General features: G+C 51.9%; 1 protein-coding gene across 3 annotated transcripts in view; it reads right to left on the bottom strand.

The window, feature by feature from the left end:
• The window catches only part of LOC146863543 (uncharacterized), a 100,898-nt gene that overhangs the window by 63,949 nt on the left and 18,353 nt on the right, over positions 1-18,596 (bottom strand). For all 3 annotated transcript variants that reach the window (XM_085643010.1, XM_085643008.1, XM_085643009.1), the window contains one exon: positions 11,621-11,750. The gene's annotated coding sequence lies outside the window, so the exon portion shown is untranslated. The remainder of the gene's footprint in view (positions 1-11,620; positions 11,751-18,596) is intronic.

Below are 18,596 nucleotides of genomic sequence, written 5' to 3'. Positions count from 1 at the left end.
TTAAGGCTGGGTTCCTTTATCACAGGGAGCATTGAGGCTCTTTTCCTTTGGGAGGGAAAAACTCCAGTAATAACCATGGAATTAAAAATGGCGGAGAGATATGTCCATATCAAGTCGGGAACGTTTTTTTTAGCACTGAGGGGGGGCAGGGGTCCCGGGGAGCGACAGACTTAGCACTATTAATCATTCTGATTATCTGATCCGCTGTGGCTGGAGGAAATTCAGTAAAAGGCATCTGGACGGAATTAGCCTGATTGGTTTCCACCCTAAACTCAGGAGTGTTAGAGGCCTCAAATTTAGAGTCCATTTGATTGACTTTATCTTTAAATTGTGTGCCAATGTATCACATAAGTCTTGGGAATGATTGCTTTACTACCTGATACAGTAGAGAGTTTCGAGCCTACTTGAAAAAGCTCCTTTGTCGGGTCCTTTGCGGATTCTTTTTTTTGGGGTGAAATAGTTGCCCTTTTCCTTAACCAATAGATTTATGTATTTAGATAGAGCAAGTTTGTACACATTTTTCTCAATTGCGCTGTTCTGTAGACACCACCGTCTTTCCTGCCTCCTGCAATTTTGCTTTTCTAATCTAAGGGCCTGCGATAACCAAGGTGTGGAGGCTTTATTCCTGCTGTTAGAGGGTGTTTTATGTGGAGCCAATTTCATAAAAGTGGCGTTAAGCCAGTGTGTATATCGTTGGGCATCGGCTGAGAGAATGGGTTGTGTCTGTATTAACTGCTGAGTGAGAAGGCCATTGTCAATGTTCTCCAAAGGCCGAAACTAAGTGGGAAGATTCAGGCCTGAGCTTATAGGCAGGTTTTGAGAGGTCGTTAGTTCAAATGTGATTGCATGGTGATCTGACCAAAGTAGTGGTAGCACGTCATTGATGGTAATCAGGGAATTATTAGTAAAGTGGCCGTCTTAAGTGTGCCCGGCCGAGTGGGTAGCTGTCTTAATTCTTTGTGTAAGTCCTAGCATGCCACAGGCTTCAAGGAGGGCCTCTGTATCCTTATCAGAGGGAACCTCTAAATGAAAATTAAAATCTCTTAATGCAGTAAAATCCTTCCTGCAAACACTGGCGTCCAGTAAGGTGCTAACGTGGTTTAGAAATCCACTTCTTGGAACTTGTGGGCAATGGAGTAGAATGCCTTTGAATGAGGGTTTGTCATCATGTTCCAGGATGGAGAGGAATGCTTGGCTGACTGGGGAAGGGACTGTCTCAAAGAATGCTGTGAAACAGTCATGGTAAATAAGGGCGAGCCCCCCCGTCTTTTAAGAGGTAGGTCCAGTCTGTGATCTAAGTAACCAACAAAATCTGGATTAGCTGTGTGGTCAGCCTAAGTTTCTATCAGGAATAGTAAGTTGAGTTTCTGATTATCAATAAGGTCGGCTATTTCTAAAGAGTGTTTAGGGAGGGAACGTGCATTTAAAGGTTCACCACACGGCTTGGCACTAAAATGAACTGCGTTCTGTGCCACATCCAACAGACGCATATTGGATAGTGGGGATACTCAAGACCTGGCTGTTCGATCAGTAGCGGCCCCCCCTCCCCCAGCGCCTCGAGACCCTCGCGGGTATGTAGTGCGCTTTACAAATGATTGATTGATTGATTGGGGGTGGGAGCAAGCACGTGCCAGTCATACAGTAACAGTATCCACAGTGATGGCACTAGAAATGTGCCACTGGGGATAAACCAGCCGGCTTGAGGCATGCACAGCTAATGAAAGGGGGCGAGATCTTAATGCGTAGAGAAGTCAGGTGGAGGTCAGATTTGGAAACGGACTAATGCTTCTAACTCTGCCTGGGGAGTTCGAGGGCTGTTCCTCACCCAGTCCTTGGGAGGATAAATATGCGGTGAGCCTCTGGTTGCAAGGTATTGAGATCGAACAGGATTAGATGGTGATCAGTCCAGTCAGATCATAGGATAGAATGGAGGGATAGGGTCTTATGTTTAGAGAAGACTTGCTCAAGTGTCAAGCCCTTATTGTGAGTTTGTTTATTGCAGTGTTGAGTAAGATTGTTCGCTTCTAGGAGGGTTGATAGGGCTTGTACTATGGGACCTTCAGCATTATTCAGGGGCAGGTTCAGGTATCCTAGTATAATGTCTGTGCTGCCTTTTAGGGAGTTTTGCAATATTAAGTCTGTTAAGTCTTCGAGGAATTGTGGGTTGTCACCTGGCAGGTGATAGATGACATGAAGTTTGATGGAGTTGCGGCCTTTAGGGTAGAGCTAAACTCCTAAGTATTTGAAGGTAGGGTATGTGTTAGTGTGGAGGGGAGTTAGGCAAAGACAGTTTTTGTGTATGATGGCTACTCCACTACCCCTGCTATCCTTGCAGTCATAACAAGTGATTGAGAAGCGCGGTAGGGTGAGGAGGTCGATGTAATGGGATGAGTGATCGTTTAGCCAGGTTTCAGTTAAAAACCAGGTTGTGAACAATGTATCACAAGATAGTTTTGGATATTTCAGTGGCATGACTGACTGCTGATCGACAGTTTAGCAGCATGCCACAAAGTGCAGGTAATGATCTCCGATCAGGCTGACTGGGTTGGATGGTAGTTGTTGCGGGCGGCCTGGGAGGGCGATTAGTGTTCAGGGTCCTATTCATGTCAAGGATGACCGGGATCTTGCATTGGAAGGGTTTGCTGGGGACATTGTCATAAGTGATGCTCAGCATTTCAGCTTCCCTCTGCGACATTCCAGTGGTGGTGCTTTGGTTTGAGGTGGTGAGGAATCTAGGGGTGAGGAATGGGGGGGGATCACAGGGAGTGTTAGTGGCAGGGTCGGTGTTCACCCTAGATGCGTGGGGTTGGGGCCGGATGTGGCTAATCTTTGCATCCATAGTTAGTGACAAAATGTCTTCCAGAACAGTGTTGATTTTGTGTTCTAGACGGGCTATTGCAGGGATCAATTGAGAAACGGTTGAGTCTGTGGTGGGGAGGGGAGTATGTTGGAGCTCGTCGGAGTCTGGGGTGAAGGCCAAGGTATAATCCAGCCTGCGATGGTTGATTGACTGAGAGGATACGGGTGCAAAGGTTATTCTGGTAGCGTAATTGTATCGTTAGGGTGCCTGGTAATGGATGAGGCTGTGGGGGAGGAGGAGGACAAAGTGCGAAGGATATTGGGAGTAGAAGGATCAAGTAGAGGTGGGGGTACATGTATTAGTTATCTAGGAGGGGGTGGGGTTTGATTCTCTGGGAGGGGGAGGAGGGGTGGAAGTGGAACTGGATAGCATGGAGGCGCAGAGCTTAGGTAAGTGGTGATCAAGATGTTCGGAGGCTTGGACTAGAATCTTTCCGTTTCGGTAGATGGTTATGGACAATTATCTGCTGACGTTCTGGGAGGGGAAATAGTTAGCTTATTTCCATAAGGGACGTTGGCAGTATTAGTTACTTGAAGGTGTTGCAGGAAGTTCTCTCTCCATTTGGCGGGTTTCTTAGTGTAGAAGATTAGGTCAGTTTTAAGGCCTTTGTATGCGGGACTGTAGAAGATGCCAGTTATTAGTGTCTCTGGATGTTCTTTGAGGATTTTGAGCAAGAATGTTTTTGCAGCATGTTAGGAGAAGTTTCATGGAATTTTAATGCAGGATGATTTGGGGCCGTACCTTTCCATGATAGTGTTGCGGTGGGATATCGATGTGTGGGTCTGCTGCAGTATCGGCAAACAAGGGCCCTTCCTGGAGGAAGGGATCTTCCAAAATCATTGCCTGCTGCAGCAGAGGGTGATTTATTGGAGGAGTGGAGGGAACTTCTCGGGAAGAGTAGGGCCCCAGTGTTGGCAGAGTGGTGAAGGGAACTTCTCGGGAAAAGTAGGGCCTCATTGTTGGGGGTGTGGTGAAGGAAAGTTGCCAAGAAGAGTCGGTGAGTTACCTGTGAGGTAAATGGTGCCGAGGAGCATCGGTGAGCTTGCTCAATTTCTCGACTTCTTGGAGGTCACAGTATCTGTGCGTTGGTGGTTGGTTGGGTTTTGTCGGCCAGTTCGCTGGAGAGGCCTACACAATTCAAGAGCGTGTATATACATGCACAGCATGGGTAAGGTATCAGAGTTAACATGTACTAAAAACATCAAACAAGCAGGGTCACCACTGCTGGCAAAAGGTAGAATAGATAAAAATCACAGTGCAGGCAATAGAGAGCAGCACTGACATAAATCAGTTTATGCACTGGAAACCAATACTGGCGTAAGGTGGGCAAAATCATCTTATAAGCATATGTAACAGTATGTGCAAAGAAACACAATAAGTGGGCAGGATAATGATGTAGGCATACAATACCAAGTTCTGACGTAAATATGTTCGTTCAAGCATCAAACCAATATTAACTTAATGTAGGCAAAACATCTTCTAGGCATGTGCGACAGTATGTGTATAAACAAACAATAAAGATGCAAGGTGACAATATAGGTGAACAATACCAAGTTCTGACGTAAATATGTTCAAGCATTGAGTAATTCTTGTTTTGCGTAAGAAAGGCAAAAAAATCACCTCCAAGGCATAGTGTAGTAGTGAGGGGGTTCGGATAGCTCAGAAATACAAGTTGCCAGAGTAAAATTTGAGTGGGCATGAGTGCAATCATGAGCCAACGAGACAATAGGGCACAAACAGAAGGAGCTGCCCAAGCAGTAGACAGGAGCTGGTGACTGGTAGAAATCCTACTGAGGAAGTAGCCCAAAACAGCTTCCAACTGAGGAAGTACCCCAAACTAGCTGCCTGTTGAAGTAGCCTTATCCTTCCAACTGAGAGGTAGCCCAAAACAAAAGGGCGACATCAGATTAAAAAAAATTATTTTATGGCAGCAGTGCAGGGGATAAAGGGCATCTCTAATAACTCCAAGCTGTGCCCCAAATTCTCGTGGAGAAATCCTTAAGTTGTAGCTGGTATTCACAGACTGGAGGAGCCAGTTGTGTGAGCCACCATGTTGTCCGGGAGACCGGACTCTGAGCGATTCACAAACAAGGACTCCGGAAGTAAGTAGCTCTTGTACTTGACCCATCAAGCCCAACCAGCAGCAAACATCGCAACAGAGCGGAAGAGCAGAGAGCTGCACCCTCCTTCCTCCAGTCGGAGTCAAGTTTCCCGCTCAGCTCGACAGATCTCCCCACCGGCCACGTGGACCACAACGCCCAGGCCTCAGGGTTCCTTGTACCATGCGGGTGGTCCTGGTGAGTCACAAAAATGTCAGTGTGCTTTTGGGTCAGGGCAGTCCACGTGTTCACCAGCTTCCAAGTCTGATGTCGATCAAGTAGCACTTGCTGCGCCCAGCATCTGGTCCAGAGAACAAGCACAATGTAGCGTGGTAGAGACGATGGCCACCCAGCAGGTGGCTCCATGAGACCGCTGAAGTCGAAGCAAAGTCATAAACTCACGAGAAGCCACCCAGCAGCACATGGCACAGCAGCGCCGGAAGGGCCGGGAGCTGCACCCTCCCAGAGCTTTGGCCAAGGAATCCAAGGCCGGCACAACTATTGCTCAGCATCCAATTGGGTAAGCATTCACATGTATCACAAAGTGTGGAGCGTCGGCGCTGGAAATGCCGGGGGTGTCTGGTACGCAGGGTGGTGGGGCTGTGAATTCATCCAGTAGAGGGTGCAACGGTTGAATGCTTTGGACCCCTACTTGAAATTCATTTGTGAATTCAGCAAAGAACATCTCTCGTACTTAAACCTACCCATCTTTTCCTCTGCAGGAGTTTTGGAGACGAACTGTACAAGGAACCTATGGCTTGCAACGCTTTACTACCATATACGAGCTACCACCCAAAAGCCTTGAGGGACAACCTCCCTTCTAGGTTGTTTCTGCTCCTTCGGTGGAACTGCTCCAACATCCAAAAATACAGAGCATGCCACTACTTTGTCAGGACATCTACAGAACAGAGAATATCCACCATCACGGGTACAGACAGCAGCCAAGAGAGTGCGGAATACTAATCGGGACGCTCTTTTGGACATCAACCAACCAAAGGACCAACAACAAGATTGAGCCGTGTAAATACATTCTGCACCCTCTCCAGCCGAATCAAGAAATCTATTTGTAAAAATTGGCCAATTCTTAACTAATGAAAGCAGCAGCAACCTTAGGGACAAACTAGTGCATACTAGACCCAGACCACCCAAAGTGCCCAGACAGGGACCCTCTGGGGACTCCCAGCAGAGAAGGGGCATTTTCTGTGTGGCTCTGGAGGAGTGTGGGCACAAACCACACACACAACTGAAATTGCCATTGGCACAGACAAGCCATAGGAGCCGAGACAACACACTAATTGTAACAGCGACAGACTGATGTATCCGATCTCCTACCCATGCAACCTTCACTATGCTGGAATTACAACACGCAAGGTAAAGACTCACATAATGGAACACAAGAGCACCATAAGATGCAAAAAACAAGCTACAAAACATACTAACCGCTTCATGGACAAAGGACATCCGGCATATGAACGGAGATGGATGGTGCTTGATAAACCTAGCATCCCCCTTCCAGTCTCTGATGTCACTAGGTTTGTTTGTTAAGGAACAGAAGTGGACGGACAGGCTGCGTAACAATAGGGATGGGTTAAACGACGAGATCCCTTGGTCTCTATTCCCTGATGTAAGACATCTCACATCATCACTGAGTGACACGTACTCTTTATTAGGTTTGTGACCATAGTTGCTTGCAAGTGCTTTTTACTAGATCTCAACTCTAACTTGCCTTTAGCACAAATGTGAAGGTCTGCCACTCACTATTTTCACTGGGAAGGTCCGAGCATAGCTGGCTTCGTCCTCATCTCATTGAAGCGAATGAAAAGCCCGGCCTCGACCTCATCCCATTGATGTTCATGAATGAGCCGGCTTCGTCCTCATCCCATTGATTTTCATGAATGGGCTGGCCTCGTCCTCATCTCATTGAAGCAAATGAAAAGCCCGGCCTCGGCCTATTCCTCATCCCATTGAAGTTCAAGAATGGGCCGGCCTCATCCTCATTCCACTGAAGCGAATGAATGGGCCGGTCTCGTCCTCATCCCATTGAAGCAAATGAATGGGCCAGCCTCGTCCTCATCCCATTGGAGTTCATGAATGGGCTGGCCTCCTCATCATCCCATTGAAGCGAATGAATGGGCCAGCCTCGGCCTCATCCCATTGAAGCTAATGAATGGGCCGGCCTGGTCCTCATCCCATTAATGTTCACGACTGGGCCAGCCTCGTCCTCATACCATTGAAGCGTACGAATGGGTCAGCCCCGGCCTCATCCCATGGAAGCGAATGAATAGGCCGGCCTGGTCCTCATCCCATTAAAGCAAATAAATGAGCCGGCCTCTTCCTCATCCCATTGAAGCGAATGAATGAGCCGGCCTCGTCCTCATCCCACTGGAGTTCATGAATGGGCTGGCCTCATCCTCATCCCACTGGAGTTCACAAATGGGCCGGCCTCATCCTCATCCCACTGGAGTTCACAAATGGGCCGGCCTCCGCCTCATCCTATTGAAGCTAATGAATGGGCTGGCCGCGTCCTCATCCCATTAAAGCGAAAGAATGGGCCGGCCTTGTCCTCATCCCATTGGAGTTCATGAATGGGCCGGCTTCGCCCTCATCCCATTGGAGTTCATGAATGGGCCAGCCTCGGCCTCATTCCACTGAAGCGAATGAATGGGCCGGCATCATCCTCATCCCATTGAAGCGAATGAATGGGCCGGCTTTGTCCTCATCCCATTGATTTTCATGAATGGGCTGGCTTCGTCCTCATCTCATTGAAGCGAATGAAAAGCCCGGCCTCGTCCTCATCCCATTGATGTTCATGAATGAGACGGCTTCGTCCTCATCCCATTGATTTTCATGAATGGGCTGGCCTCGTCCTCATCTCATTGAAGCAAATGAAAAGCCCGGCCTCTGCCTATTCCTCATCCCATTGAAGTTCAAGAATGGGCCGGCCTCGTCCTCATCCCACTGAAGCGAATGAATGGGCCAGCCTCGTCCTCATCCCACTGAAGTTGAAGAATGGGCCGGCCTCGTCCTCATTCCATTGAAGCGAATGAATGGGCCAGCCTGGTCCTCATCCCATTGAAGCTAATGAATGGGCCGGCCTGGTCCTCATCCCATTAAAGTTCACGACTGGGCCAGCCTCGTCCTCATACCATTGAAGCGTATGAATGGGTCAGCCCCGGCCTCATCCCATGGAAGCGAATGAATAGGCCGGCCTGGTCCTCATCCCACTGGAGTTCATGAATGGGCCGGCCTCATCCTCATCCCACTGGAGTTCACAAATGGGCCGGCCTCATCCCACTGGAGTTCACAAATGGGCCGGCCTCGTCCTCATCCTATTGGAGTTCATGAATGTGCCGTCCTCGTCCTCATTCCACTGAAGCGAATGAATGGGCCAGCCCCGGCCTCATCCCATGGAAGCGAATGAATAGGCCGGCCTGGTCCTCATCCCATTAAAGCAAATAAATGAGCCGGCCTCTTCCTCATCCCATTGAAGCGAATGAATGAGCCGGCCTCGTCCTCATCCCACTGGAGTTCATGAATGGGCCGGCCTCATCCTCATCCCACTGGAGTTCACAAACGGGCCGGCCTCATCCCACTGGAGTTCACAAATGGGCCGGCCTCGTCCTCATCCAATTGGAGTTCATGAATGTGCCGGCCTCGTCCTCATCCCATTGAAGCGAATGAATAGGCAGGCCTTGTCCTCGTCCTCATCCCACTGGAGTTCATGAATGGGCCGGCCTCATCCTCATCCCACTGGAGTTCATGAATGGGCCGGCCTCATCCTCATCCCACTGGAGTTCACAAATGGGCCGGCCTCATCCCACTGGAGTTCACAAATGGGCCGGCCTCGTCCTCATCCTATTGGAGTTCATGAATGTGCCGGCCTCGTCCTCATACCATTGAAGCGTATGAATGGGTCAGCCCCGGCCTCATCCCAAAGCAAATAAATGAGCCGGCCTCTTCCTCATCCCATTGAAGCGAATGAATGAGCCGGCCTCGTCCTCATCCCACTGGAGTTCATGAATGGGCCGGCCTCATCCTCATCCCACTGGAGTTCACAAACGGGCCGGCCTCATCCCACTGGAGTTCACAAATGGGCCGGCCTCGTCCTCATCCAATTGGAGTTCATGAATGTGCCGGCCTCGTCCTCATCCCATTGAAGCGAATGAATAGGCAGGCCTTGTCCTCGTCCTCATCCCACTGGAGTTCATGAATGGGCTGGCTTTGTCCTCATTCTATTGAAGTGAATGAATGGGTCGGCCTCGTCCTCAACCCATTGAAGCAATTAATGGGCCGGCGACGCCCTCATCCCATTGGAGTTCATGAATGGGCCGGCATCATCCTCATCCCATTGAAGCGAATGAATGGGCCGGCCTGGTCCTCATCCCATTAAAGTTCATTATTGGGCCGGCCTGGTCCTCATCCCATTAAAGTTCACGAATGGGCCAGCCTCGTCCTCATCCCATTGAAGCGAATGAATGGTCCGGCCTCGTCCTCATCCCATTGAAGCGAATGAATGGGCCGGCCTCGTCCTCATCCCACTGAAGTTCATGAACATCATGGACCCTCCCAAATGCCCTTTTGTGGGATAACCTGAGCAGCTCACCGCATATCCAACCCACCCTGCCAAAAGGCCCAATAAAGTGTTGCTGCTTTGGTAGCAGGTTTACACCTCTTAAGGGGTTAACACTCTGGTGGGGGGGAAGGGGGCAGCTCAGGCAGGGTAATGCTAATCTGCCTACAGGAGCATATGGCGAGAATAATATCTGTATATTTATCAAAAATCCAACTTCACCATTGAATTGGATTTTCAATAAATGATAAAAAAAAATAGTATATGTGGCACGGTTAACACCAGGTGTGGCGGTACCAGAGGCATCACCCTTGGAAGACCGGTTATTAACGGACTATATGCCGAAAAGGGCCACATCGTTTACGTACCGCAAGCTGATCAACAACCTGCCAGACCCAATGGGCCCTCTCCGTGAGAAATGGTCCCGTGATGTGGGGGAATTTGATGACCCGGAGTGGCGGGAGGCGTTGGCTTCGACGCGGGAGGCGGGTATACCATCGAGGCTCCGGCTGGTGCAGCTCCGCATCCTACACTGCTCTTACTACACCAGGCACACACTGCACAGTATAGGCAGCGCGACACATCCGTTCTGCTTGCGCTGCTGCGGGGAGGTGGGAATCTTCTTCCGTACCATATGGGAATGCCCCATACTCCAGGAGTACTGGAAGGGGGTGATGCATATGCTGTCACAGTCGGGGGGGGGGGGGGAGTCCCGCTGGTGCCAGAACCCAGACGCTGCCTGTTGAATATATGGGAACCTAATGACTTCTCGCGCATGGCGCAGGGCTGTGCCACGCTAGGGATAATGATAGCCAAACGCAGCATAGCTCAAAAATGGGGGACAGGGGAGCTGCCGTGACTCACTACATGGGGAACGGACATGGACGAGGCCATGTTTGCTGAGAGGTCGGCCTTTGTTAGACGGGGCTGTCCTAGTAAATGGAGTAAAGTATGGGGGGCGTGGAATAACTACAGAGGTGGCATGTGTGACCTGCCCTCAGATCCTGAAGATGATGCCTCGGACTCAGACGAAAGTGGGGGGGCCCAGAGGTATGGGAGCGGGGTGGTGGATATTGAAGATGTGTACTGTTGTGGAACTGTTATCTGCAAATTTGTCTTTATCATTGGCTACTGAATTGCTCGTCATTATGGAAAACTGCGTGTTCGAAAGCTGTGTTGTGCTGCTGCTAATGAATAAAATAAAAACAAGTTTAAAAAAAAAAAAATTGTATGTGAATGACTGTGTAGGTTTTCCAAACAAAAGTTTATAATTAAAAAAAAAAAAAAAGCATTTTAGGTGTTTTCTCAAAGAAAAAAACTCACAGCACTTACACAGTTGAGGACTGTGGGAATATGCCAATCTTTAATGTTTACATGTTCCACTTTTAAATATCAGGTACCCTGCCTTGTGGGCCCGTGAGACCTCAAATGCAGGGTCCCTCCTGTCAAAAAGGGCTCTGACTGTAGATTTCAAGCTGTAGCAGCCAGGTTACATATGCAGGTCTGAAGCCCTATCTTCCTGGTCCGCACAGTGTGTACAATACAAGGTACAGTCCATAAGTGACAAAGACTCACTAAAACCTGGATTTCTGTCTGGACGGAATAGTCGCGTGGTCCGCACTGAAGGGGTTAATGGGTTCTCGGTAATCTTATCATATGATTGTATTTCCTATTTTCCGTATCCTCTTCTAGGCGTAGTAAATATTGTTGAAAAGAAGAACATGGTGTTGTCTCACAACACTATTCATAAGACTTTCTTTGAAGCTATAGTCGTAGTGACAGGAAGTGTCCAACTGATCGCAAGTGCTTGGGGGTCCCTTATAGCGAGTAATAAATAACCACTGCTGGATGAGGAACCAGGCGACTTATTTAAACAACAGACAAGAACGGTATCGCTCTTATCAAGCAGATATCAACCGAATAATAAAGAAGCTCACACTGACACCACAGAACATAGAACAGTAATCCAGCTGCTATGCAATGGCACATAACACACCTTTATCCAACTGCTTATCCAATGACAGACAGTGAATTTGGCCGATAAACCAAAGGGAATGTTCACCCAGTAGAGCCCCCCCACTCCATGCTTACCTTCTGAATTCTTCAAAAATACTTCACATTTCCATCAATGTTGATGGCCTCACTTTCCCCAAAGAGGAGTAGCTGCTGTTTGTGAGTTCTACAGGGTGGTCAATGGAAAGTTCGGTAACTTCTGAACAACCTGTACAAAAAGATAAATACAGGACTTGTGACCGCTGTACCACTGGAACATCCCCTCCCCCGTATATATCAAACATTGGTGCCCAGTCCCCTGATCCCATGCACAGTCCCCAGATCCCATGGACAGTCCCCAGATCCCATGGACAGTCCCCAGATCCCATGGACAGTCCCTTAATCCCATGGACAGTCCCTTAATCCCATGCACCGCCCCCTGATCCCATGCACCGCCCCCTGATCCCATGCACCGCCCCCTGATCCCATGCACCGCCCCCTGATCCCATGCACCGCACCTCTGCCCACAATCAGACTCTGCCAATCCAGCTCCAAGCACAAGCCCAGGCTGACCATCCTGTCTGAGAGGACTTCTCTCAGCTGGTATGACAGTTTTCACCTAGACTGCGCCCTCTCAAAAGGTTTGACAGTCTCTCACCATAACTGACCCCTTTAAGAGTCTGACAAGCTCCTACCTCAGTTTTTTTTTTTAAAGCTTTATTTAGTTTTGAAGAGCATAACAATATAAAAATATCGTCTGTGCAGTCAGTTAATAGCCAGTACGGAGATACAACATGACACTCCCCTCTCGTATACAAAAACCAGCACATTATCAAGGCATCGGACCATAGAAAGACCCCTACCAAGAGCCCACCACCCTCATCCGCCGGAACTCGTAAATGAAAAGTACGCATTCAGGACCCACCATTCAAGCTCAGTGGTCACCCCTATCTTCGGTCCATATCCCCCAATCCAGCCCACACCTATAGAATACAGCCTCCTAACGCCCAATAGGGAGGAAGACCAGAACCTCATGGCCTTCTCACACCCACCCCAGAGGTGCAGCGCCGGCGCCGAACAGACTACCCTACTCCCGTAGGCACTATTCCGGAACTGGATCGCGCTGGGGAAGAGCTCGGAAGGGTAGCGATATAGGTCTTGTAGGGGCCCCAGATATCTTTGGGACGCGCCACTGTGGGGAGTAGACTGGCGTAGATCTCGCTATTTGTGCTGCAATAAGCCATAGAGGTGAGCCATGTCCCGGCCGTGGGGACTGTTCTACTGCCCCAATGTTTTGCCACCTCCCGCTTGGCGAGTAGCAGGCCCAGGGAGGCAAGCCTGCGAACATTCTTAGGGAAATTTACTGTGTAGCCCAATAACGCAACCTCAGGAGTGGGAACCAGTGTGAGCCCCAACACAACGCCAAGGATCTCATGTATCTGCGTCCAATATGATTGCAGTTTGGGGCATGTCCAGGACAGGTGCGCAAAGTCAGCGTGTGGTGCAGAGCATTTCCAGCATGTGTGTGGGCGCGCGGGATCAATGGTGTGGAGCCTGTCAGGGGTCATGTAGCAGCGGCAAAGAAATTTATAATGGAGGAGCTTATGTCAACTATTGAGTGATATCGCGTTAGTGACTTTGCAACAAGCGGTCCATTGTTCATCCGTAATCGGCCTACCCAAGTCTGCCTCCCAGGCCGCTCGCAATCGGCCATCCACACATGGAACCAGAGCTGCACATGCCTTATAAAGCTTAGAAACCATATGGGCACCTGTGTCTTTGTCAATGAGGAGAGTTAGGGGCTCGAAGGATGGAGGCTCGAGAGGGAATCCCGCAATGTCCGAACGAGCCGCACAATAAAGCCGGCGTAAGACAAATTTGTCCATGAACGTGGCCTCACTGAAGCGCGCCTCCTCCGAGACAGAAAATATGTGGCCCCCAGGGTATAGGTCCCCGATCCTAGTGAGATGAAACTTAGTTAAAGTACGCTGCACAAGTGTCTCCCCCGTGCCAGACAGCAACCCGGGGTTGGGGAGTGGAAGGGAAGAGGAGGAGAGGAGAGGCTGGGCTAGATAGCGAGTAAGGCGATGCCACGCCCAGCTGGTGGTGGACACCGTTTGAATATCTACTGGGTCCCGGGCAACCCCCTTGGGCAACACAGCCGCCAAACGGCCCGGGAGAACGAAATCCGCCTCGGGACGAAGGAACGGAATACGCGCGTCAGGGTGGTACCAGGCATAGGCGTGCGCACACTGAGCAACCAGATAGTATAAATACAGATCAGGTACTCCGAAGCCGCCCCTATCAGGGGGGAGCGTAAGAGTCCTCCAACCGATCCGGGGGTGCTTCCCGCCCCACACCAGCCTGATCAGCTGGGACCGCAGTGTGGAGAAAAAGGCCCGGGTGAGAGGAACAGGTATATTATTGAAGAGATATAAAAACCTAGGGAGAACTATCATTTTTATGATTGCAATTCTGGATGACATGGCTAGCGGGAGCCTCAACCATCCCTCCACCTGTGTCTCCAGCCTGTCCAAAGCGCGGCCATAGTTGAGGCGGATGAGTTCGTCAGTGTTCAGATGGATCTGTATGCCCAGGTACCGAACCGAGTCAGAGCACCACTCCAACGGGAACTCGCACTGCCATGGGGAGGTGCTGCTGGTCAATGGGAAAATTACGGACTTGTGCCAGTTGATGCACAGTCCGGAGTGGGCGCCGAAACGAAGGATCTCCCGTATCAGGGGAGCTAGGTTGACCTGCGGTTCTCTTACATACAGTATAGTGTCATCTGCGTAGAGGGAAGCAAGCAAGGGACCCGTCCGGAACTGGAGACCCCTGTGGAGATGGCGCTCTTGGAAATGCCGGATCAAGGGGTCCATGGCCAAAATGAACAGTAGCGGTGAAAGTGGACAGCCCTGCCGCGTACCGCGCGTTAGAGAGAAGGGACCAGACAGCGTACCATTGATACGCAAACGGGCCGTGGGGCGGCTATACAAAAGCCGCGTGGTAGCAAGGAAGTTATCCGGCATGCCCATACGTTGCATGACGGAAAGGAAGAACGGCCATTCTAGGGAGTCGAAGGCCTTCTCGGTATCCAGGAGGACCGCCGCAGCAGGCGTGGCCGGATTAATTCTATGCAGAACCGTGAAAAGCGTCCGCAGATTCAAAGACGTAGAGCGACGCGTCACGAAGCCCGATTGGACGGGCGAAATGATGAATTCCATCAATTGGGAGAGTCTGTTGGCCACTATCTTGGCCAGGATCTTGTAATCAAAGTTTAAAAGGGAGAGGGGCCTATACGAGCCACACAACGTCGGGTCCTTGTTTGGTTTTGGGAGCAGAACTATTACCGCTTCGCTAAGGGTCGCCGGAAGAGATCCGCGCTCCAGCGCCTCCGCATACACCTCTATCAGCTGTGGAGCCAGCAGATCAGAAAAGGCCTTATAAAAATCCCCGGAGAAGCCATCGAGGCCGGGGGCTGAGGTCCCGCGAAGCACCTTAATCGCCCCGCGCACCTCCGCCACAGTGATAGGCTCCGCCATGAACTCCTGCATACCCTTGTCCAGGAACACAAGCGCGATCTCCGACAAGTAGGCCGCACGAGAGGCTGGGGATTCCCCCAGCTTGGTCGTGTATAATTCGGAGAAGTAGGTCAGGAATTCGTCTCTGATCTCGGCGGGTGTTGTGCGGAGCGAACCATCCACGCCCCGCACCTCAACTATTAAGGACTTACCATACGGAGGCCTCAAAGCTTGAGCCAGCGTGCGTCCCGGCCTGTCCCCCTCCCCATATCTACGCGCCGTCTGGTACTTCCCCAGATACAGAATCTCTCTGTCCGCTGCCTCCCGAAAGTCAGTCAGGAGGCAGAGCCGCCTAGCGGACACGTCACCAGCAGGCTCACGCTGTGCTTCAGCATCGATCGACTCTAGCTGTGTCTCCAGTTGCTTAATGGTCGTGCGCAGCGCCTTTAGGACCCCAGCATGTTCAGCTATGCAAATCCCCCTGATATAGACCTTAAACCCCTCCCAAAGCATGGCCCGAGAGTCTACAGATCCTGTATTAATCGTGAAATAGTCCTCAATCGCCTCGGAAATCTTGTGGACAAATAAGTCATCCAGCAGCGCTCTCCCAGGGAATCGCCATTGACGCTCAAAACCCTCGGGGCGCGGAACATCCAAGCAGAGCGACACAGGGGAGTGGTCTGAGTACGTTCTAGGGAAAGTATGTAGCCCACGAAACCAGGGGGACAGGCCCGGGGACAGCAGCCAGTAGTCAATTCTGGTCCAAGTGTTGTGTTGTCCCGAGAAATGCGTGTAGTCAGTGGTGTTCGGGTTGCGCCTGCGCCAAATATCAACTAGAGAGAACTGGTGACAGAGGTCCAGAAGTGCGCGCTGCGCCCTGGGCTTGGACGGAGCAGCCCTCGACGTGCTGTCCAAACTAGCATCCAGCAATAAGTTAAAATCGCCGCCAAGAATGAGGCCCGCCGGTTCAAGAGTTGCAAGCTGGGCAGCCAGCGCATGAAAAAATTCCGGGGAATCAGTGTTAGGAACGTACACACATACCAGGATGATCGCATGACCCATTAACACCCCTCGTACTATGCAGTAGCGTCCCTCTGAATCCCCCCTGAACAGCTGGCAGTGAAACGGGACTCTCTTGTGAATCAGCACCGCGGTGCTTCTGGCATAATTGCTGAAATTGGAGAAGTATCTATGGGCGCCCCAGGAAGCTGCAAAGCGCGCGGGAACAGAGGAATGTAAATGCGTTTCTTGAAGAAAGGCAATGTCAACCCTGTGCCGATTCAAATAGTGTAGTATCTGCTTGCATTTTCGTTGGTTGTTCAGGCCTCTGACGTTCCAAGACATGAGTGAAAGGCCAAGGGGGGCTTCATGCAAGCCTATGTGTACCGACGCTGCCATACCACTAGCAATGGGAGCAAGAAATCAGAAGCGTCTCCGTGTATCCGCAAAGTTACAATCTGACCAGCCATGTCAAGAATATCAAAACACCCCACCCCGTCCCTCCTCCCCCCACCCAGCCACATCACGCAAACGTGAGGCAAACCCCAACCTGTGGAAAAAAAACGAAGCTCCAAATAGCAATACCAATGGTGTACAAAGAGACAAAAAATAAGCATTTTAAACCAAAAGTGTTCCCGGCGGTGTCAACCAAAGGGGAATGGCAACGACCCGCCGCCGACCCAGCACCACAGAAAAAGCAATGACATAAACAAGTGTCCCAAACTTCCCCATTGAAAACAGTCAGAAAAGAAGTCTAAAGCTGGGATGCGGGCACCGACTCAGCCCGGCCCAGAGCCGGAAAACAGGTCCTGGCTAATCGCAGATCCACTGCGCGGAGGAGAGCGTCCATCTTCATCACCCCCGAAGGGCCCCTGCGTGGCTTATATGATCGGCAGAACTCCTGTACCGCAGTAGGATTGTCAAAGATCCGCGCTCGGCCATCAATCTCAACCCGCAACCGGGCAGGATAAAGCATACCATACTTGAGGCCCAGGTTGCGGAGCGCCGCCTTCGCCCCAACATATTTACGCCTGGCCTCCTGGACCATGGCGGTAAAATCTGGGTAGAACGAGAGTCTCGAGCCCTGCCAGGTGATCTCGCCCTTCTCTCTGGCCAGCCGCAGGGCTGTGTCACGGTCTCGGAAGTTCATAATCCGGGCGATCAGTGGGCGAGGCGGGAGCCCCGGATTAGGTCGCGGCCCCAGGGAGCGGTGCGCCCTCTCGACCACAAAGCCTGGTGTAAAGGAGTCTCTCCCAAAAATGTCCGATAACAATTGCTCCACAAAAACATCCAGTCTGCCGGTAGCCGTGGATTCCGGAACCCCAGTGATTCGTACGTTATTGCGCCGACTGCGCGATTCCAAGTCCTCGTTCTTGATGGCCACGTCCTTTAGTATGCGCTCCAGTCGATCTAAGCGCTTGGTATCCTGCACTGCGCCATCTTCCACCGCCGATATTCGAGCCTCAGCCTCCACCAAACGCCGATCATGGGCCTGGATCTTGGCCCCCATCGTTTCTAGCGTTTTGTTCAGGGCATCAAAGCGTCCAGAGGGCCCTGAATCCAGCACGCATCTCTTGAAGCCAGTCAGGGGATGGAGCACCGGCCGCCAGGTCAGAGGACGGGCCCCCAGCAGGAGCCGGCATATCCGGGCGATGTTCCGCCGGTTGATCGGGTAGCCTTTCAAAGGGCAGAGTCTTCTGCTTTGGGTCCTTCCGCCCCATGCCCCCGCAGGGCCGGACAGCGAATCGCGGGTAGGAGGCCACAGGGCGGCTTCAAGGCGCTGTGACGACGGCTCAGGAGGATGGACGGATCTGCCACTTCTTTGGCCCGTAGTGCGGGCGATGCAGCGGCCCCCGCAGACTCCGGCCAGCCCCAACCACGTGGCACACCAGGCCCGGGCACCGACACGGGCCGCGCTGTATCAAGGCGACTTCTCCACGCCCAAAACCAGGGAGCGCCTTCACAGGGGCCCGAGCCCCGGACCAAGCAGAGAGGGCGGTCAGTGGAGCGTCAGCAGATGCGACCAGGCGACCCAGGGCCGGGGAGAGGGAAACCGGACGGCGCAGGCCGCGAATCACAGGAACCACCAAGCGAGGTCCCAGGGAAGGGGGGCAGAGGCGGCCCGGGCGCTAGGACCAGCACAGAGCCCCCTCGGCCCACCCCCGCCGCCAACCAGCCGTTCCGTCGCCCCCCCCAGGCCCCTAGACCAAAATAGCCCGGGGACCCCGAGAGGAGACAACGAGAGAGGCCGCGACCGCGGCGCAGAGCAACGGCCAAACACCCGGTCGGCTCCTGGCCAGCAGCGGCGAGGGGGGCGAAGCAGACCCCCACCAGACCGCACCCCAGCGCTCAATACCCCCCCCCGGCTCCCACCCGGCCACCCGCATCACGACCGGCCGCCGCCGCCGCACTAACCTCCCCGGCCACCGAGTCAGGCCGCCATCTTGGGCCTCAGGTCCGCTCGGTCCTGGCGTCCGTCGGTCGCTTCGGGCGCAGCCGGGTCCAGATCGCCACTCTGGATCGCTCCAGGGCCACAGGAGACTCAGCGCCGGGTC

This window comes from Triturus cristatus, chromosome 2_2 (genome assembly GCF_964204655.1).
Source record: "Triturus cristatus chromosome 2_2, aTriCri1.1, whole genome shotgun sequence".
In the NCBI taxonomy this organism is placed as follows: domain Eukaryota; kingdom Metazoa; phylum Chordata; class Amphibia; order Caudata; family Salamandridae; genus Triturus; species Triturus cristatus.
Note: the sequence above shows the minus strand (reverse complement) of the source record. Positions and strands in the feature narration are given on the sequence as shown.